This window comes from Pristiophorus japonicus, chromosome Y, assembly GCF_044704955.1.
Source record: "Pristiophorus japonicus isolate sPriJap1 chromosome Y, sPriJap1.hap1, whole genome shotgun sequence".
In the NCBI taxonomy this organism is placed as follows: Eukaryota; Metazoa; Chordata; class Chondrichthyes; family Pristiophoridae; genus Pristiophorus; species Pristiophorus japonicus.
The window spans coordinates 21,383,144-21,401,237 of NC_092011.1; positions in this window are offsets into that span (position 1 = coordinate 21,383,144).

Sequence of the window (18,094 nt, forward strand, 5' to 3'; positions counted from 1 at the left end):
TCCTAGCTTAAGGTCTAGTCTCTCTCGTCTCCTGCTTTAAGCTCCTAGCTTCAGGTTTGGTCTTTCTCGTGTCCTGCTTTAAGCTCCCAGTTTAAGGTCCGGTCTCTCTCCTCTCCTGATTTTAGCACCTAGCTTAAGGTCCGGTCTCACTCCTCTCCTGCTTTAAGCTCCTAGCTTAAGGTCTGGTCTCTCTCGTCTCCTGATTTAAGCTCCTAGCTTAAGGTCTGGTCTCTCTCGTCTCCTGTTTTAAGCTCGCAGTTTAAGCTCTGATCTCTCTCGTCTCCTGCTTTTAGCCCCCAGCTTCAGGTCTGGTCTCTCTCGTGTCCTGCTTTAAGCTCCCAGTTTAAGGTCCGGTCTCTCTCGTGTCCTGCTTTAAGCTCCCAGTTTACGGTCCGGTCTCTCTCGTGTCCTGCTTTAAGCTCCCAGTTTAAGGTCCGCTCTCTCTCGTGTCCTGCTTTAAGCTCCCAGTTTAAGGTCCGGTCTCTCTCGTCTCCTGCTTTAAGCTCCCAGTTTAAGGTCCGGTCTCTCTCGTGTCCTGATTTAAGCTCCCAGTTTAAGGTCTGGTCTCTCTCGTCTCCTGATTTAAGTTCCCAGTTTAAGGTCTGGTCTCTCTCGTCTCCTGCTTTAAGCTCCCAGTTTAAGGTCTGGTCTCTCTCGTCTCCTGATTTAAGTTGCCAGTTTAAGGTCCGGTCTCTCTCGTGTCCAGCTTTAAGCTCCTAGTTTAAGGTCTAGTCTCTCTCGTGTCCTAATTTAAGCTCCTAGTTTAAGGTCTATTCTCTCTCGTGTCCTAATTTAAGCTCCCAGTTTAATGTCTGGTCTCTCTCGTCTCCTGCTTTAAGCTCCCTGCTTCAGGTCTGGTCTCTCTCGTCTCTTGACTTAAGTTACCAGTTTAAGGTCTGTTCTCTCTCGTGTCCTGCTTTAAGCTCCTAGCTTAAGGTCTGGTCTCTCTCGTCTCCTGCATGAAGCTCCCAGTTTAAGGTCTGGTCTCTCTCGTCTCCTGCGTTAAGCTCCCAGTTTCAGGTCTGGTCTCGCTCGTGTCCTGCTTTAAGCTCCTAGCTAAAGGTCTGGTCTCTCTCGTGTCCTGATTTAAGCTCCTAGTTTAAGGTCCGCTCTCTCTCGTGTCCTGCTTTACGCTCCTAGCTTAAGGTCTGGTCTCTCTCGTGTCCTGCTTTAAGCTCCCAGTTTACGGTCTGGTCTCTCTCGTCTCCTGCTTTAAGCTCCTAGCTTAAGGTCTGGTCTCTCTCGTCTCCTGCTTTAAGCTCCCAGCTTCAGGTCTGGTGTCTCTCGTCTCCTGATTTAAGTTACCAGTTTAAGGTCTGTACTCTCTCGTGTCCTGCTTTAAGCTCCTATCTTAAGGTCTAGTCTCTCTCGTGTCCTGCTTTAAGCTCCCAGTTTAAGGTCTGGTCTATCTCGCGTCCTGCTTTCAGCTCCCAGTTTAAGGTCCGCTCTCTCTCGTCTCCTGCTTTAAGCTTCCAGTTTAAGGTCCGGTCTCTCTCGTGTCCTGCTTTAAGCTCCCAGTTTCAAGTCTGGTCTCTCTCGTCTCCTACTTTAAGCTCGTAGCTTCAGGTCTGGTCTCTCTCGTGTCATGCTTCAAGCTCCTAGCTTAAGGTCTAGTCTCTCTCGTCTCCTGCTTTAAGCTCCTATCTTCAGGTTTGGTCTTTCTCGTGTCCTGCTTTAAGCTCCCAGTTTAAGGTCCGGTCTCTCTCCTCTCCTGATTTTAGCACCTAGCTTAAGGTCCGGTCTCTCTCCTCTCCTGCTTTAAGCTCCTAGCTTAAGGTCTGGTCTCTCTCGTCTCCTGCTTTAAGCTCCTAGCTTAAGGTCTGGTCTCTCTTGTCTCCTGTTTTAAGCTCCCAGTTTAAGGTCCGCTCTCTCTCGTGTCCTGCTTTAAGCTCCCAGTTTAAGGTCCGGTCTCTCTCGTGTCCTGCTTTAAGCTTCCAGTTTAAGGTCCGGTCTCTCTCGTCTCCTGATTTAAGTTCCTAGTTTAAGGTCCGCTCTCTCTCGTGTCCTGCTTTAAGCTCCCAGTTTAAGATCTGGTCTCTCTCGTCTCCTGCTTTTAGCTCCCAGCTTCAGGTCTGGTCTCTCTCGTGTCCTGATTTAAGCTCCCAGTTTCAAGTCTGGTCTCTCTCGTCTCCTACTTTAAGCTCCTAGCTTCAGGTCTGGTCTCTCTCGTGTCATGCTTTAAGCTCCTAGCTTCAGGTTTGGTCTTTCTCGTGTCCTGCTTTAAGCTCCCAGTTTAAGGTCCGGTCTCTCTCCTCTCCTGATTTTAGCACCTAGCTTAAGGTCCGGTCTCTCTCCTCTCCTGCTTTAAGCTCCTAGCTTAAGGTCTGGTCTCTCTCGTCTCCTGCTTTAAGCTCCTAGCTTAAGGTCTGGTCTCTCTCGTCTCCTGTTTTAAGCTCCCAGTTTAAGGTCTGATCTCTCTCGTGTCCTGCTTTAAGCTCCTAGCTTAAGGTCTGGTCTCTCTCGTGTCCTGCTTTAAGCTCCCAGTTGAAGGTCTGGTCTCTCTCGTCTCCTGATTTAAGTTCCTAGTTTAAGGTCCGCTCTCTCTCGTGTCCTTCTTTAAGCCCCCAGTTTAAGGTCTGGTCTCTCTCGTCTCCTGCTTTTAGCTCCCAGCTTCAGGTCTGGTCTCTCTCGTGTCCTGCTTTAAGCTCCCAGTTTAAGGTCCGGTCTCTCTCGTGTCCTGCTTTAAGCTCCCAGTTTAAGGTCCGCTCTCTCTCGTGTCCTGCTTTAAGCTCCCAGTTTAAGGTCCGGTCTCTCTCGTGTCCTGCTTTAAGCTCCCAGTTTAAGGTCCGGTCTCTCTCGTGTCCTGCTTTAAGCTCCCAGTTTAAGGTCTGGTCTATCTCGCGTCCTGCTTTCAGCTCCCAGTTTAAGGTCCGCTCTCTCTCGTCTCCTGATTTAAGCTCCTAGTTTAAGGTCCCCTCTCTCTCGTGTCCTGCTTTAAACTCCTAGCTTAAGGTCTAGTCTCTCTCCTGTCCTAATTTAAGCTCCTAGTTTAAGGTCTAGTCTCTCTCGTGTCCTAATTTAAGCTCCTAGTTTAAGGTCCGCTCTCTCTCGTGTCCTTCTTTAAGCTCCCAGTTTAATGTCTGGTCTCTCTCGTCTCCTGCTTTAATCTCCCTGCTTCAGGTCTGGTCTCTCTCGTCTCCTGATTTAAGTTACCAGTTTAAGGTCTGTTCTCTCTCGTGTCCTGCTTTAAGCTCCTAGCTTAAGGTCTGGTCTCTCTCGTCTCCTGCTTTAAGCTCCCAGTTTAAGGTCTGGTCTCTCTCGTCTCCTGCTTTAAGCTCCTAGCTTAACATCTGGTCTCTCTCGTGTCCTGCTTCAAGCTCCTAGCTTAAGGTCTAGTCTCTCTCGTCTCCTGATTTAAGTTACCAGTTTAAGGTCTGTACTCTCTCGTGTCCTGCTTTAAGCTCCTAGCTTAAGGTCTAGTCTCTCTCGTGTCCTGCTTTAAGCTCCCAGTTTAAGGTCTGGTCTATCTCGCGTCCTGCTTTCAGCTCCCAGTTTAAGGTCCGCTCTCTCTCGTGTCCTGCTTTAAGCTCCCAGTTTCAAGTCTGGTCTCTCTCGTCTCCTACTTTAAGCTCCTAGCTTCAGGTCTGGTCTCTCTCGTGTCATGCTTCAAGCTCCTAGCTTAAGGTCTAGTCTCTCTCGTCTCCTGCTTTAAGCTCCTAGCTTCAGGTTTGGTCTCTCTCGTGTCCTGCTTTAAGCTCCCAGTTTAAGGTCCGCTCTCTCTCGTGTCCTGCTTTAAGCTCCCAGTTTAAGGTCCGGTCTCTCTCGTGTCCTGCTTTAAGCTCCCAGTTTAAGGTCCGGTCTCTCTCGTGTCCTGCTTTAAGCTCCCAGTTTACTGTCCGGTCTCTCTCGTGTCCTACTATAAGCTCCCAGTTTAAGGTCCGGTCTCTCTCGTGTCCTGCTTTAAGCTCCCAGTTTAAGGTCCGGTCTCTCTCGTGTCCTGCATTAAGCTCCTAGCTTAAGGTCCGGTCTCTCTCGTGTCCTGCTTTAAGCTCCCAGTTTAAGGTCTGGTCTCTCTCGTCTCCTGATTTAAGTTCCCAGTTTAAGGTCTGGTCTCTCTCGTCTCCTGCTTTAAGCTCCCAGTTTAAGGTCTGGTCTCTCTCGTCTCCTGATTTAAGTTCCTAGTTTAAGGTCCGGTCTCTCTTGTGTCCAGCTTTAAGCTCCTAGTTTAAGGTCTAGTCTCTCTCGTGTCCTAATTTAAGCTCCTAGTTTAAGGTCTAGTCTCTCTCGTGTCCTAATTTAAGCTCCTAGTTTAAGGTCCGCTCTCCCTCGTCTCCTGCTTTAAGCTCCCTGCTTCAGGTCTGGTCTCTCTCGTCTCTTGATTTAAGTTACCAGTTTAAGGTCTGTTCTCTCTATGTCCAGCTTTAAGCTCCTAGCTTAAGGTCTGGTCTCTCTCGTCTCCTGCATTAAGCTCCCAGTTTAAGGTCTGGTCTCTCTCGTCTCCTGCGTTAAGCTCCCAGTTTAAGGTCCACTCTCTCTCGTGTCCTGCTTTAAGCTCCCAGTTTAAGGTCCGGTCTCTCTCGTGTCCTGCTTTAAGCTCCCAGTTTAAGGTCCGGTCTCTCTCGTGTCCTGCTTTAAGCTCCCAGTTTAAGGTCTGGTCTCTCTCGTCTCCTGATTTAAGTTCCCAGTTTAAGGTCTGGTCTCTCTCGTCTCCTGCTTTAAGCTCCCAGTTTAAGGTCTGGTCTCTCTCGTCTCCTGATTTAAGTTCCCAGTTTAAGGTCCGGTCTCTCTCGTGTCCAGCTTTAAGCTCCTAGTTTAAGGTCTAGTCTCTCTCGTGTCCTAATTTAAGCTTCTAGTTTAAGGTCTAGTCTCTCTCGTGTCCTAATTTAAGCTCCTAGTTTAAGGTCCGCTCTCCCTCGTGTCCTTCTTTAAGCTCCCAGTTTAATGTCTGGTCTATCTCGTCTCCTGCTTTAAGCTCCCTGCTTCAGGTATGGTCTCTCTCGTCTCTTGATTTAAGTTACCAGTTTAAGGTCTGTTCTCTCTCGTCTCCTGATTTAAGTTCCCAGTTTAAGGTCTGGTCTCTCTCGTCTCCTGCTTTAAGCTCCCAGTTTAAGGTCTGGTCTCTCTCGTCTCCTGATTTAAGTTCCCAGTTTAAGGTCCGGTCTCTCTCGTGTCCAGCTTTAAGCTCCTAGTTTAAGGTCTAGTCTCTCTCGTGTCCTAATTTAAGCTTCTAGTTTAAGGTCTGGTCTATCTCGCGTCCTGCTTTAAGCTCCCAGTTTAAGGTCCGCTCTCTCTCGTGTCCTGCTTTAAGCTCCCGGTTTAAGGTCCGGTCTCTCTCGTGTCCTGCTTTAAGCTCCCAGTTTCAAGTCTGGTCTCTCTCGTCTCCTACTTTAAGCTCCTAGCTTCAGGTCTGGTCTCTCTCGTGTCATGCTTCAAGCTCCCAGTTTAAGGTCTAGTCTCTCTCGTGTCCTGCTTTAAGTTCCTAGCTTCAGGTCGAGTCTCTCTCGTGTCCTGCTTTAAGCTCCTAGCTTAAGGTCTGGTCTCTCTCGTCTCCTGCTTTAAGCTCTCAGCTTCAGGTCTGATGTCTCTCGTCTCCTGATTTAAGTTACCAGTTTAAGGTCTGTACTCTCTCGTGTCCTGCTTTAAGCTCCTAGCTTAAGGTCTAGTCTCTCTCGTGTCCTGCTTTAACCTCCGAGTTTAAGGTCTGGTCTATCTCGCGTCCTGCTTTAAGTTCCCAGTTTAAGGTCCGCTCTCTCTCGTCTCCTGCTTTAAGCTCCCAGTTTAAGGTCCGGTCTCTCTCGTGTCCTGCTTTAAGCTCCCAGTTTCAAGTCTGGTCTCTCACGTCTCCTAATTTAAGCTCCTAGCTTCAGGTCTGGTCTCTCTTGTGTCATGCTTCAAGCTCCTAGCTTAAGGTCTAGTCTCTCTCGTCTCCTGCTTTAAGCTCCTAGCTTCAGGTTTGGTCTTTCTCGTGTCCTGCTTTAAGCTCCCAGTTTAAGGTCCGGTCTCTCGACTCTCCTGATTTTAGCACCTAGCTTAAGGTCCGGTCTCACTCCTCTCCTGCTTTAAGCTCCTAGCTTAAGGTCTGGTCTCTCTCGTCTCCTGATTTAAGCTCCTAGCTTAAGGTCTGGTCTCTCTCGTCTCCTGTTTTAAGCTCGCAGTTTAAGCTCTGATCTCTCTCGTGTCCAGCTTTAAGCTCCTAGCTTAAGGTCTGGTCTCTCTCGTGTCCTGCTTTAAGCTCCCAGTTGAAGGTCTGGTCTCTCTCGTCTCCTGCTTTAAGCTCCTAGCTTCAGGTTTGGTCTTTCTCGTGTCCTGCTTTAAGCTCCCAGTTTAAGGTCCGGTCTCTCGACTCTCCTGATTTTAGCACCTAGCTTAAGGTCCGGTCTCACTCCTCTCCTGCTTTAAGCTCCTAGCTTAAGGTCTGGTCTCTCTCGTCTCCTGATTTAAGCTCCTAGCTTAAGGTCTGGTCTCTCTCGTCTCCTGTTTTAAGCTCGCAGTTTAAGCTCTGATCTCTCTCGTGTCCAGCTTTAAGCTCCTAGCTTAAGGTCTGGTCTCTCTCGTGTCCTGCTTTAAGCTCCCAGTTGAAGGTCTGGTCTCTCTCGTCTCCTGATTTAAGTTCCTAGTTTAAGGTCCGCTCTCTCTCGTGTCCTGCTTTAAGCTCCCAGTTTAAGGTCTGGTCTCTCTCGTCTCCTGCTTTTAGCTCCCAGCTTCAGGTCTGGTCTCTCTCGTGTCCTGCTTTAAGCTCCCAGTTTAAGGTCCGGTCTCTCTCGTGTCCTGCTTTAAGCTCCCAGTTTACGGTCCGGTCTCTCTCGTGTCCTGCTTTAAGCTCCCAGTTTAAGGTCCGCTCTCTCTCGTGTCCTGCTTTAAGCTCCCAGTTTAAGGTCCGGTCTCTCTCGTGTCCTGCTTTAAGCTCCCAGTTTAAGGTCCGGTCTCTCTCGTGTCCTGATTTAAGCTCCCAGTTTAAGGTCTGGTCTCTCTCGTCTCCTGATTTAAGTTCCCAGTTTAAGGTCTGGTCTCTCTCGTCTCCTGCTTTAAGCTCCCAGTTTAAGGTCTGGTCTCTCTCGTCTCCTGATTTAAGTTGCCAGTTTAAGGTCCGGTCTCTCTCGTGTCCAGCTTTAAGCTCCTAGTTTAAGGTCTAGTCTCTCTCGTGTCCTAATTTAAGCTCCTAGTTTAAGGTCTAGTCTCTCTCGTGTCCTAATTTAAGCTCCCAGTTTAATGTCTGGTCTCTCTCGTCTCCTGCTTTAAGCTCCCTGCTTCAGGTCTGGTCTCTCTCGTCTCTTGACTTAAGTTACCAGTTTAAGGTCTGTTCTCTCTCGTGTCCTGCTTTAAGCTCCTAGCTTAAGGTCTGGTCTCTCTCGTCTCCTGCATGAAGCTCCCAGTTTAAGGTCTGGTCTCTCTCGTCTCCTGCGTTAAGCTCCCAGTTTCAGGTCTGGTCTCGCTCGTGTCCTGCTTTAAGCTCCTAGCTAAAGGTCTGGTCTCTCTCGTGTCCTGATTTAAGCTCCTAGTTTAAGGTCCGCTCTCTCTCGTGTCCTGCTTTACGCTCCTAGCTTAAGGTCTGGTCTCTCTCGTGTCCTGCTTTAAGCTCCCAGTTTACGGTCTGGTCTCTCTCGTCTCCTGCTTTAAGCTCCTAGCTTAAGGTCTGGTCTCTCTCGTCTCCTGCTTTAAGCTCCCAGCTTCAGGTCTGGTGTCTCTCGTCTCCTGATTTAAGTTACCAGTTTAAGGTCTGTACTCTCTCGTGTCCTGCTTTAAGCTCCTATCTTAAGGTCTAGTCTCTCTCGTGTCCTGCTTTAAGCTCCCAGTTTAAGGTCTGGTCTATCTCGCGTCCTGCTTTCAGCTCCCAGTTTAAGGTCCGCTCTCTCTCGTCTCCTGCTTTAAGCTCCCAGTTTAAGGTCCGGTCTCTCTCGTGTCCTGCTTTAAGCTCCCAGTTTCAAGTCTGGTCTCTCTCGTCTCCTACTTTAAGCTCGTAGCTTCAGGTCTGGTCTCTCTCGTGTCATGCTTCAAGCTCCTAGCTTAAGGTCTAGTCTCTCTCGTCTCCTGCTTTAAGCTCCTATCTTCAGGTTTGGTCTTTCTCGTGTCCTGCTTTAAGCTCCCAGTTTAAGGTCCGGTCTCTCTCCTCTCCTGATTTTAGCACCTAGCTTAAGGTCCGGTCTCTCTCCTCTCCTGCTTTAAGCTCCTAGCTTAAGGTCTGGTCTCTCTCGTCTCCTGCTTTAAGCTCCTAGCTTAAGGTCTGGTCTCTCTTGTCTCCTGTTTTAAGCTCCCAGTTTAAGGTCTGATCTCTCTCGTGTCCTGCTTTAAGCTCCTAGCTTAAGGTCTGGTCTCTCTCGTGTCCTGCTTTAAGCTCCCAGTTGAAGGTCTGGTCTCTCTCGTCTCCTGATTTAAGTTCCTAGTTTAAGGTCCGCTCTCTCTCGTGTCCTGCTTTAAGCTCCCAGTTTAAGATCTGGTCTCTCTCGTCTCCTGCTTTTAGCTCCCAGCTTCAGGTCTGGTCTCTCTCGTGTCCTGCTTTAAGCTCCCAGTTTAAGGTCCGGTCTCTCTCGTGTCCTGCTTTAAGCTCCCAGTTTACTGTCCGGTCTCTCTCGTGTCCTGCTTTAAGCTCCCAGTTTAAGGTCCGCTCTCTCTCGTGTCCTGCTTTAAGCTCCCAGTTTAAGGTCCGGTCTCTCTCGTGTCCTGCTTTAAGCTTCCAGTTTAAGGTCCGGTCTCTCTCGTGTCTTGCTTTAAGCTCCCAGTTTAAGGTCTGGTCTCTCTCGTCTCCTGATTTAAGTTCCCAGTTTAAGATCTGGTCTCTCTCGTCTCCTGCTTTAAGCTCCCAGTTTAAGGTCTGGTCTCTCTCGTCTCCTGATTTAAGCTCCCAGTTTCAAGTCTGGTCTCTCTCGTCTCCTACTTTAAGCTCCTAGCTTCAGGTCTGGTCTCTCTCGTGTCATGCTTTAAGCTCCTAGCTTCAGGTTTGGTCTTTCTCGTGTCCTGCTTTAAGCTCCCAGTTTAAGGTCCGGTCTCTCTCCTCTCCTGATTTTAGCACCTAGCTTAAGGTCCGGTCTCTCTCCTCTCCTGCTTTAAGCTCCTAGCTTAAGGTCTGGTCTCTCTCGTCTCCTGCTTTAAGCTCCTAGCTTAAGGTCTGGTCTCTCTCGTCTCCTGTTTTAAGCTCCCAGTTTAAGGTCTGATCTCTCTCGTGTCCTGCTTTAAGCTCCTAGCTTAAGGTCTGGTCTCTCTCGTGTCCTGCTTTAAGCTCCCAGTTGAAGGTCTGGTCTCTCTCGTCTCCTGATTTAAGTTCCTAGTTTAAGGTCCGCTCTCTCTCGTGTCCTTCTTTAAGCCCCCAGTTTAAGGTCTGGTCTCTCTCGTCTCCTGCTTTTAGCTCCCAGCTTCAGGTCTGGTCTCTCTCGTGTCCTGCTTTAAGCTCCCAGTTTAAGGTCCGGTCTCTCTCGTGTCCTGCTTTAAGCTCCCAGTTTAAGGTCCGCTCTCTCTCGTGTCCTGCTTTAAGCTCCCAGTTTAAGGTCCGGTCTCTCTCGTGTCCTGCTTTAAGCTCCCAGTTTAAGGTCCGGTCTCTCTCGTGTCCTGCTTTAAGCTCCCAGTTTAAGGTCTGGTCTATCTCGCGTCCTGCTTTCAGCTCCCAGTTTAAGGTCCGCTCTCTCTCGTCTCCTGATTTAAGCTCCTAGTTTAAGGTCCCCTCTCTCTCGTGTCCTGCTTTAAACTCCTAGCTTAAGGTCTAGTCTCTCTCCTGTCCTAATTTAAGCTCCTAGTTTAAGGTCTAGTCTCTCTCGTGTCCTAATTTAAGCTCCTAGTTTAAGGTCCGCTCTCTCTCGTGTCCTTCTTTAAGCTCCCAGTTTAATGTCTGGTCTCTCTCGTCTCCTGCTTTAATCTCCCTGCTTCAGGTCTGGTCTCTCTCGTCTCCTGATTTAAGTTACCAGTTTAAGGTCTGTTCTCTCTCGTGTCCTGCTTTAAGCTCCTAGCTTAAGGTCTGGTCTCTCTCGTCTCCTGCTTTAAGCTCCCAGTTTAAGGTCTGGTCTCTCTCGTCTCCTGCTTTAAGCTCCTAGCTTAACATCTGGTCTCTCTCGTGTCCTGCTTCAAGCTCCTAGCTTAAGGTCTAGTCTCTCTCGTCTCCTGATTTAAGTTACCAGTTTAAGGTCTGTACTCTCTCGTGTCCTGCTTTAAGCTCCTAGCTTAAGGTCTAGTCTCTCTCGTGTCCTGCTTTAAGCTCCCAGTTTAAGGTCTGGTCTATCTCGCGTCCTGCTTTCAGCTCCCAGTTTAAGGTCCGCTCTCTCTCGTCTCCTGCTTTAAGCTCCCAGTTTAAGGTCCGGTCACTCTCGTGTCCTGCTTTAAGCTCCCAGTTTCAAGTCTGGTCTCTCTCGTCTCCTACTTTAAGCTCCTAGCTTCAGGTCTGGTCTCTCTCGTGTCATGCTTCAAGCTCCTAGCTTAAGGTCTAGTCTCTCTCGTCTCCTGCTTTAAGCTCCTAGCTTCAGGTTTGGTCTCTCTCGTGTCCTGCTTTAAGCTCCCAGTTTAAGGTCCGCTCTCTCTCGTGTCCTGCTTTAAGCTCCCAGTTTAAGGTCCGGTCTCTCTCGTGTCCTGCTTTAAGCTCCCAGTTTAAGGTCCGGTCTCTCTCGTGTCCTGCTTTAAGCTCCCAGTTTACTGTCCGGTCTCTCTCGTGTCCTACTATAAGCTCCCAGTTTAAGGTCCGGTCTCTCTCGTGTCCTGCTTTAAGCTCCCAGTTTAAGGTCCGGTCTCTCTCGTGTCCTGCATTAAGCTCCTAGCTTAAGGTCCGGTCTCTCTCGTGTCCTGCTTTAAGCTCCCAGTTTAAGGTCTGGTCTCTCTCGTCTCCTGATTTAAGTTCCCAGTTTAAGGTCTGGTCTCTCTCGTCTCCTGCTTTAAGCTCCCAGTTTAAGGTCTGGTCTCTCTCGTCTCCTGATTTAAGTTCCTAGTTTAAGGTCCGGTCTCTCTTGTGTCCAGCTTTAAGCTCCTAGTTTAAGGTCTAGTCTCTCTCGTGTCCTAATTTAAGCTCCTAGTTTAAGGTCTAGTCTCTCTCGTGTCCTAATTTAAGCTCCTAGTTTAAGGTCCGCTCTCCCTCGTCTCCTGCTTTAAGCTCCCTGCTTCAGGTCTGGTCTCTCTCGTCTCTTGATTTAAGTTACCAGTTTAAGGTCTGTTCTCTCTATGTCCAGCTTTAAGCTCCTAGCTTAAGGTCTGGTCTCTCTCGTCTCCTGCATTAAGCTCCCAGTTTAAGGTCTGGTCTCTCTCGTCTCCTGCGTTAAGCTCCCAGTTTAAGGTCCACTCTCTCTCGTGTCCTGCTTTAAGCTCCCAGTTTAAGGTCCGGTCTCTCTCGTGTCCTGCTTTAAGCTCCCAGTTTAAGGTCCGGTCTCTCTCGTGTCCTGCTTTAAGCTCCCAGTTTAAGGTCTGGTCTCTCTCGTCTCCTGATTTAATTTCCCAGTTTAAGGTCTGGTCTCTCTCGTCTCCTGCTTTAAGCTCCCAGTTTAAGGTCTGGTCTCTCTCGTCTCCTGATTTAAGTTCCCAGTTTAAGGTCCGGTCTCTCTCGTGTCCAGCTTTAAGCTCCTAGTTTAAGGTCTAGTCTCTCTCGTGTCCTAATTTAAGCTTCTAGTTTAAGGTCTAGTCTCTCTCGTGTCCTAATTTAAGCTCCTAGTTTAAGGTCCGCTCTCCCTCGTGTCCTTCTTTAAGCTCCCAGTTTAATGTCTGGTCTATCTCGTCTCCTGCTTTAAGCTCCCTGCTTCAGGTATGGTCTCTCTCGTCTCTTGATTTAAGTTACCAGTTTAAGGTCTGTTCTCTCTCGTCTCCTGATTTAAGTTCCCAGTTTAAGGTCTGGTCTCTCTCGTCTCCTGCTTTAAGCTCCCAGTTTAAGGTCTGGTCTCTCTCGTCTCCTGATTTAAGTTCCCAGTTTAAGGTCCGGTCTCTCTCGTGTCCAGCTTTAAGCTCCTAGTTTAAGGTCTAGTCTCTCTCGTGTCCTAATTTAAGCTTCTAGTTTAAGGTCTGGTCTATCTCGCGTCCTGCTTTAAGCTCCCAGTTTAAGGTCCGCTCTCTCTCGTGTCCTGCTTTAAGCTCCCGGTTTAAGGTCCGGTCTCTCTCGTGTCCTGCTTTAAGCTCCCAGTTTCAAGTCTGGTCTCTCTCGTCTCCTACTTTAAGCTCCTAGCTTCAGGTCTGGTCTCTCTCGTGTCATGCTTCAAGCTCCCAGTTTAAGGTCTAGTCTCTCTCGTGTCCTGCTTTAAGTTCCTAGCTTCAGGTCGAGTCTCTCTCGTGTCCTGCTTTAAGCTCCTAGCTTAAGGTCTGGTCTCTCTCGTCTCCTGCTTTAAGCTCTCAGCTTCAGGTCTGATGTCTCTCGTCTCCTGATTTAAGTTACCAGTTTAAGGTCTGTACTCTCTCGTGTCCTGCTTTAAGCTCCTAGCTTAAGGTCTAGTCTCTCTCGTGTCCTGCTTTAAGCTCCCAGTTTAAGGTCTGGTCTATCTCGCGTCCTGCTTTAAGTTCCCAGTTTAAGGTCCGCTCTCTCTCGTCTCCTGCTTTAAGCTCCCAGTTTAAGGTCCGGTCTCTCTCGTGTCCTGCTTTAAGCTCCCAGTTTCAAGTCTGGTCTCTCACGTCTCCTAATTTAAGCTCCTAGCTTCAGGTCTGGTCTCTCTTGTGTCATGCTTCAAGCTCCTAGCTTAAGGTCTAGTCTCTCTCGTCTCCTGCTTTAAGCTCCTAGCTTCAGGTTTGGTCTTTCTCGTGTCCTGCTTTAAGCTCCCAGTTTAAGGTCCGGTCTCTCGACTCTCCTGATTTTAGCACCTAGCTTAAGGTCCGGTCTCACTCCTCTCCTGCTTTAAGCTCCTAGCTTAAGGTCTGGTCTCTCTCGTCTCCTGATTTAAGCTCCTAGCTTAAGGTCTGGTCTCTCTCGTCTCCTGTTTTAAGCTCGCAGTTTAAGCTCTGATCTCTCTCGTGTCCAGCTTTAAGCTCCTAGCTTAAGGTCTGGTCTCTCTCGTGTCCTGCTTTAAGCTCCCAGTTGAAGGTCTGGTCTCTCTCGTCTCCTGATTTAAGTTCCTAGTTTAAGGTCCGCTCTCTCTCGTGTCCTGCTTTAAGCTCCCAGTTTAAGGTCTGGTCTCTCTCGTCTCCTGCTTTTAGCTCCCAGCTTCAGGTCTGGTCTCTCTCGTGTCCTGCTTTAAGCTCCCAGTTTAAGGTCCGGTCTCTCTCGTGTCCTGCTTTAAGCTCCCAGTTTACGGTCCGGTCTCTCTCGTGTCCTGCTTTAAGCTCCCAGTTTAAGGTCCGCTCTCTCTCGTGTCCTGCTTTAAGCTCCCAGTTTAAGGTCCGGTCTCTCTCGTGTCCTGCTTTAAGCTCCCAGTTTAAGGTCCGGTCTCTCTCGTGTCCTGATTTAAGCTCCCAGTTTAAGGTCTGGTCTCTCTCGTCTCCTGATTTAAGTTCCCAGTTTAAGGTCTGGTCTCTCTCGTCTCCTGCTTTAAGCTCCCAGTTTAAGGTCTGGTCTCTCTCGTCTCCTGATTTAAGTTGCCAGTTTAAGGTCCGGTCTCTCTCGTGTCCAGCTTTAAGCTCCTAGTTTAAGGTCTAGTCTCTCTCGTGTCCTAATTTAAGCTCCTAGTTTAAGGTCTAGTCTCTCTCGTGTCCTAATTTAAGCTCCCAGTTTAATGTCTGGTCTCTCTCGTCTCCTGCTTTAAGCTCCCTGCTTCAGGTCTGGTCTCTCTCGTCTCTTGACTTAAGTTACCAGTTTAAGGTCTGTTCTCTCTCGTGTCCTGCTTTAAGCTCCTAGCTTAAGGTCTGGTCTCTCTCGTCTCCTGCATGAAGCTCCCAGTTTAAGGTCTGGTCTCTCTCGTCTCCTGCGTTAATCTCCCAGTTTCAGGTCTGGTCTCGCTCGTGTCCTGCTTTAAGCTCCTAGCTAAAGGTCTGGTCTCTCTCGTGTCCTGATTTAAGCTCCTAGTTTAAGGTCCGCTCTCTCTCGTGTCCTGCTTTAAGCTCCCAGTTTACGGTCTGGTCTCTCTCGTCTCCTGCTTTAAGCTCCTAGCTTAAGGTCTGGTCTCTCTCGTCTCCTGCTTTAAGCTCCCAGCTTCAGGTCTGGTGTCTCTCGTCTCCTGATTTAAGTTACCAGTTTAAGGTCTGTACTCTCTCGTGTCCTGCTTTAAGCTCCTATCTTAAGGTCTAGTCTCTCTCGTGTCCTGCTTTAAGCTCCCAGTTTAAGGTCTGGTCTATCTCGCGTCCTGCTTTCAGCTCCCAGTTTAAGGTCCGCTCTCTCTCGTCTCCTGCTTTAAGCTCCCAGTTTAAGGTCCGGTCTCTCTCGTGTCCTGCTTTAAGCTCCCAGTTTCAAGTCTGGTCTCTCTCGTCTCCTACTTTAAGCTCGTAGCTTCAGGTCTGGTCTCTCTCGTGTCATGCTTCAAGCTCCTAGCTTAAGGTCTAGTCTCTCTCGTCTCCTGCTTTAAGCTCCTATCTTCAGGTTTGGTCTTTCTCGTGTCCTGCTTTAAGCTCCCAGTTTAAGGTCCGGTCTCTCTCCTCTCCTGATTTTAGCACCTAGCTTAAGGTCCGGTCTCTCTCCTCTCCTGCTTTAAGCTCCTAGCTTAAGGTCTGGTCTCTCTCGTCTCCTGCTTTAAGCTCCTAGCTTAAGGTCTGGTCTCTCTCGTCTCCTGTTTTAAGCTCCCAGTTTAAGGTCTGATCTCTCTCGTGTCCTGCTTTAAGCTCCTAGCTTAAGGTCTGGTCTCTCTCGTGTCCTGCTTTAAGCTCCCAGTTGAAGGTCTGGTCTCTCTCGTCTCCTGATTTAAGTTCCTAGTTTAAGGTCCGCTCTCTCTCGTGTCCTGCTTTAAGCTCCCAGTTTAAGATCTGGTCTCTCTCGTCTCCTGCTTTTAGCTCCCAGCTTCAGGTCTGGTCTCTCTCGTGTCCTGCTTTAAGCTCCCAGTTTAAGGTCCGGTCTCTCTCGTGTCCTGCTTTAAGCTCCCAGTTTACGGTCCGGTCTCTCTCGTGTCCTGCTTTAAGCTCCCAGTTTAAGGTCCGCTCTCTCTCGTGTCCTGCTTTAAGCTCCCAGTTTAAGGTCCGGTCTCTCTCGTGTCCTGCTTTAAGCTTCCAGTTTAAGGTCCGGTCTCTCTCGTGTCTTGCTTTAAGCTCCCAGTTTAAGGTGTGGTCTCTCTCGTCTCCTGATTTAAGTTCCCAGTTTAAGATCTGGTCTCTCTCGTCTCCTGCTTTAAGCTCCCAGTTTAAGGTCTGGTCTCTCTCGTCTCCTGATTTAAGCTCCCAGTTTCAAGTCTGGTCTCTCTCGTCTCCTACTTTAAGCTCCTAGCTTCAGGTCTGGTCTCTCTCGTGTCATGCTTCAAGCTCCTAGCTTAAGGTCTAGTCTCTCTCGTCTCCTGCTTTAAGCCCCTAGCTTCAGGTTTGGTCTTTCTCGTGTCCTGCTTTAAGCTCCCAGTTTAAGGTCCGGTCTCTCTCCTCTCCTGATTTTAGCACCTAGCTTAAGGTCCGGTCTCTCTCCTCTCCTGCTTTAAGCTCCTAGCTTAAGGTCTGGTCTCTCTCGTCTCCTGCTTTAAGCTCCTAGCTTAAGGTCTGGTCTCTCTCGTCTCCTGTTTTAAGCTCCCAGTTTAAGGTCTGATCTCTCTCGTGTCCTGCTTTAAGCTCCTAGCTTAAGGTCTGGTCTCTCTCATGTCCTGCTTTAAGCTCCCAGTTGAAGGTCTGGTCTCTCTCGTCTCCTGATTTAAGTTCCTAGTTTAAGGTCCGCTCTCTCTCGTGTCCTTCTTTAAGCTCCCAGTTTAAGGTCTGGTCTCTCTCGTCTCCTGCTTTTAGCTCCCAGCTTCAGGTCTGGTCTCTCTCGTGTCCTGCTTTAAGCTCCCAGTTTAAGGTCCGGTCTCTCTCGTGTCCTGCTTTAAGCTCCCAGTTTAAGGTCCGCTCTCTCTCGTGTCCTGCTTTAAGCTCCCAGTTTAAGGTCCGGTCTCTCTCGTGTCCTGCTTTAAGCTCCCAGTTTAAGGTCCGGTCTCTCTCGTGTCCTGCTTTAAGCTCCCAGTTTAAGGTCTGGTCTATCTCGCGTCCTGCTTTCAGCTCCCAGTTTAAGGTCCGCTCTCTCTCGTCTCCTGATTTAAGTTCCCAGTTTAAGGTCCGGTCTCTCTCGTGTCCTGCTTTAAGCTCCCAGTTTCAAGTCTTGTCTCTCTCCTCTCCTACTTTAAGCTCCTAGCTTCAGGTCTGGTCTCTCTCGTGTCCTGCTTCAAGCTCCTAGCTTAAGGTCTAGTCTCTCTCGTCTCCTGCTTTAAGCTCCTAGCTTCAGGTTTGGTCTTTCACGTGTCCTGCTTTAAGCTCCCAGTTTAAGGTCCGGTCTCTCTCCTCTCCTGATTTTAGCACCTAGCTTAAGGTCTGGTCTCTCTCCTCTCCTGCTTTAAGCTCCTAGCTTAAGGTCTGGTCTCTCTCGTCTCCTGCTTTAAGCTCCTAGCTTAAGGTCTGGTCTCTCTCGTCTCCTGTTTTAAGCTTCCAGTTTAAGGTCCGCTCTCTCTCGTGTCCTGCTTTAAGCTCCTAGATTAAGGTCTGGTCTCTCTCGTGTCCTGCTTTAAGCTCCCAGTTGAAGGTCTGGTCTCTCTCGTCTCCTGATTTAAGTTCCTAGTTTAAGGTCCGCTCTCTCTCGTGTCCTGCTTTAAGCTCCCAGTTTAAGGTCTGGTCTCTCTCGTCTCCTGCTTTAAGCTCCTAGCTTCAGGTCTGGTCTCTCTCGTGTCCTGCATTAAGCTCCCAGTTTAAGGTCCGGTCTCTCTCGTGTCCTGCTTTAAGCTCCCAGTTTAAGGTCCGGTCTCTCTCGTCTCCTGCTTTAAGCTCCCAGTTTAAGGTCCGCTCTCTCTCGTGTCCTGCTTTAAGCTCCCAGTTTAAGGTCCGGTCTCTCTCGTGTCCTGCTTTTAGCTCCCAGTTTAAGGTCTGGTCTCTCTCGTGTCCTGCTTTAAGCTCCCAGTTTAAGGTCTGGTCTCTCTCGTCTCCTGATTTAAGTTCCCAGTTTAAGGTCTGGCCTCTCTCGTCTCCTGCTTTAAGCTCCCACTTTAAGGTCTGGTCTCTCTCGTCTCCTGATTTAAGTTCCCAGTTTAAGGTCCGGTCTCTCTCGTGTCCAGCTTTAAGCTCCTAGCTTAAGGTCTGGTCTCTCTCGTGTCCTGCTTTAAGCTCCTAGCTTCAGGTTTGGTCTTTCTCGTCTCCTGCTTTAAGCTCCTAGTTTAAGGTCCGGTCTCTCTCTTCTCCTGCTTTAATCTCCTAGCTTAATGACTGGTCTCCCTCGTCTCCTGATTTAAGCTCCTAGTTTAAGGTCGCCTCTCTCTCATGTCCTGCTTTAAACTCCTAGCTTAAGGTCTAGTCTCTCTCGTGTCCTAATTTAAGCTCCTAGTTTAAGGTCTAGTCTCTCTCGTGTCCTAATTTAAGCTCCTAGTTTAAGGTCCGGTCTCTCTCGTGTCCTTCTTTAAGCTACCAGTTTAAGGTCTGGTCTCTCTCGCCTCCTGCTTTAAGCTCCCAGCTTCAGGTCTGGTCTCTCTCGTCTCCTGATTTAAGTTACCAGTTTAAGGTCTGTACTCTCTCGTGTCCTGCTTTAAGCTCCTAGCTTCAGGTCGAGTCTCTCTCGTATCCTGTTTTAAGCTCCAAGCTTAAGGTCTGGTCTCTCGTGTCCTGCTTTATGATCCCAGCTTAAGGTCTGGTCTCTCTCCTCTCCTGATTTAAGCACCTAGCTTAAGGTTTGGTCTCTCTCGTGTCCTGATTTAAGCTCCAGTTTAAGGTCCGCTCTCTCTCATGTCCTGCTTTAAGCTCCCAGTTTAAGGTCTAGTCTCTCTCGTGTCCTGCTTTAAGTTCCTAGCTTCAGGTCGAGTCTCTCTCGTGTCCTGCTTTAAGCTCCTAGCTTAAGGTCTGGTCTCTCTCGTCTCCTGCTTTAAGCTCCCAGCTTCAGGTCTGGTGTCTCTCGTCTCCTGATTTAAGTTACCAGTTTAAGGTCTGTACTCTCTCGTGTCCTGCTTTAAGCTCCTAGCTTAAGGTCTAGTCTCTCTCGTGTCCCGCTTTAAGCTCCCAGTTGAAGGTCTGGTCTCTCTCGTCTCCTGATTTAAGTTCCTAGTTTAAGGTCCGCTCTCTCTCGTGTCCTGCTTTAAGCTCCCAGTTTAAGGTCTGGTCTCTCTCGTCTCCTGCTTTAAGCTCCTAGCTTCAGGTCTGGTCTCTCTCGTGTCCTGCATTAAGCTCCCAGTTTAAGGTCCGGTCTCTCTCGTGTCCTGCTTTA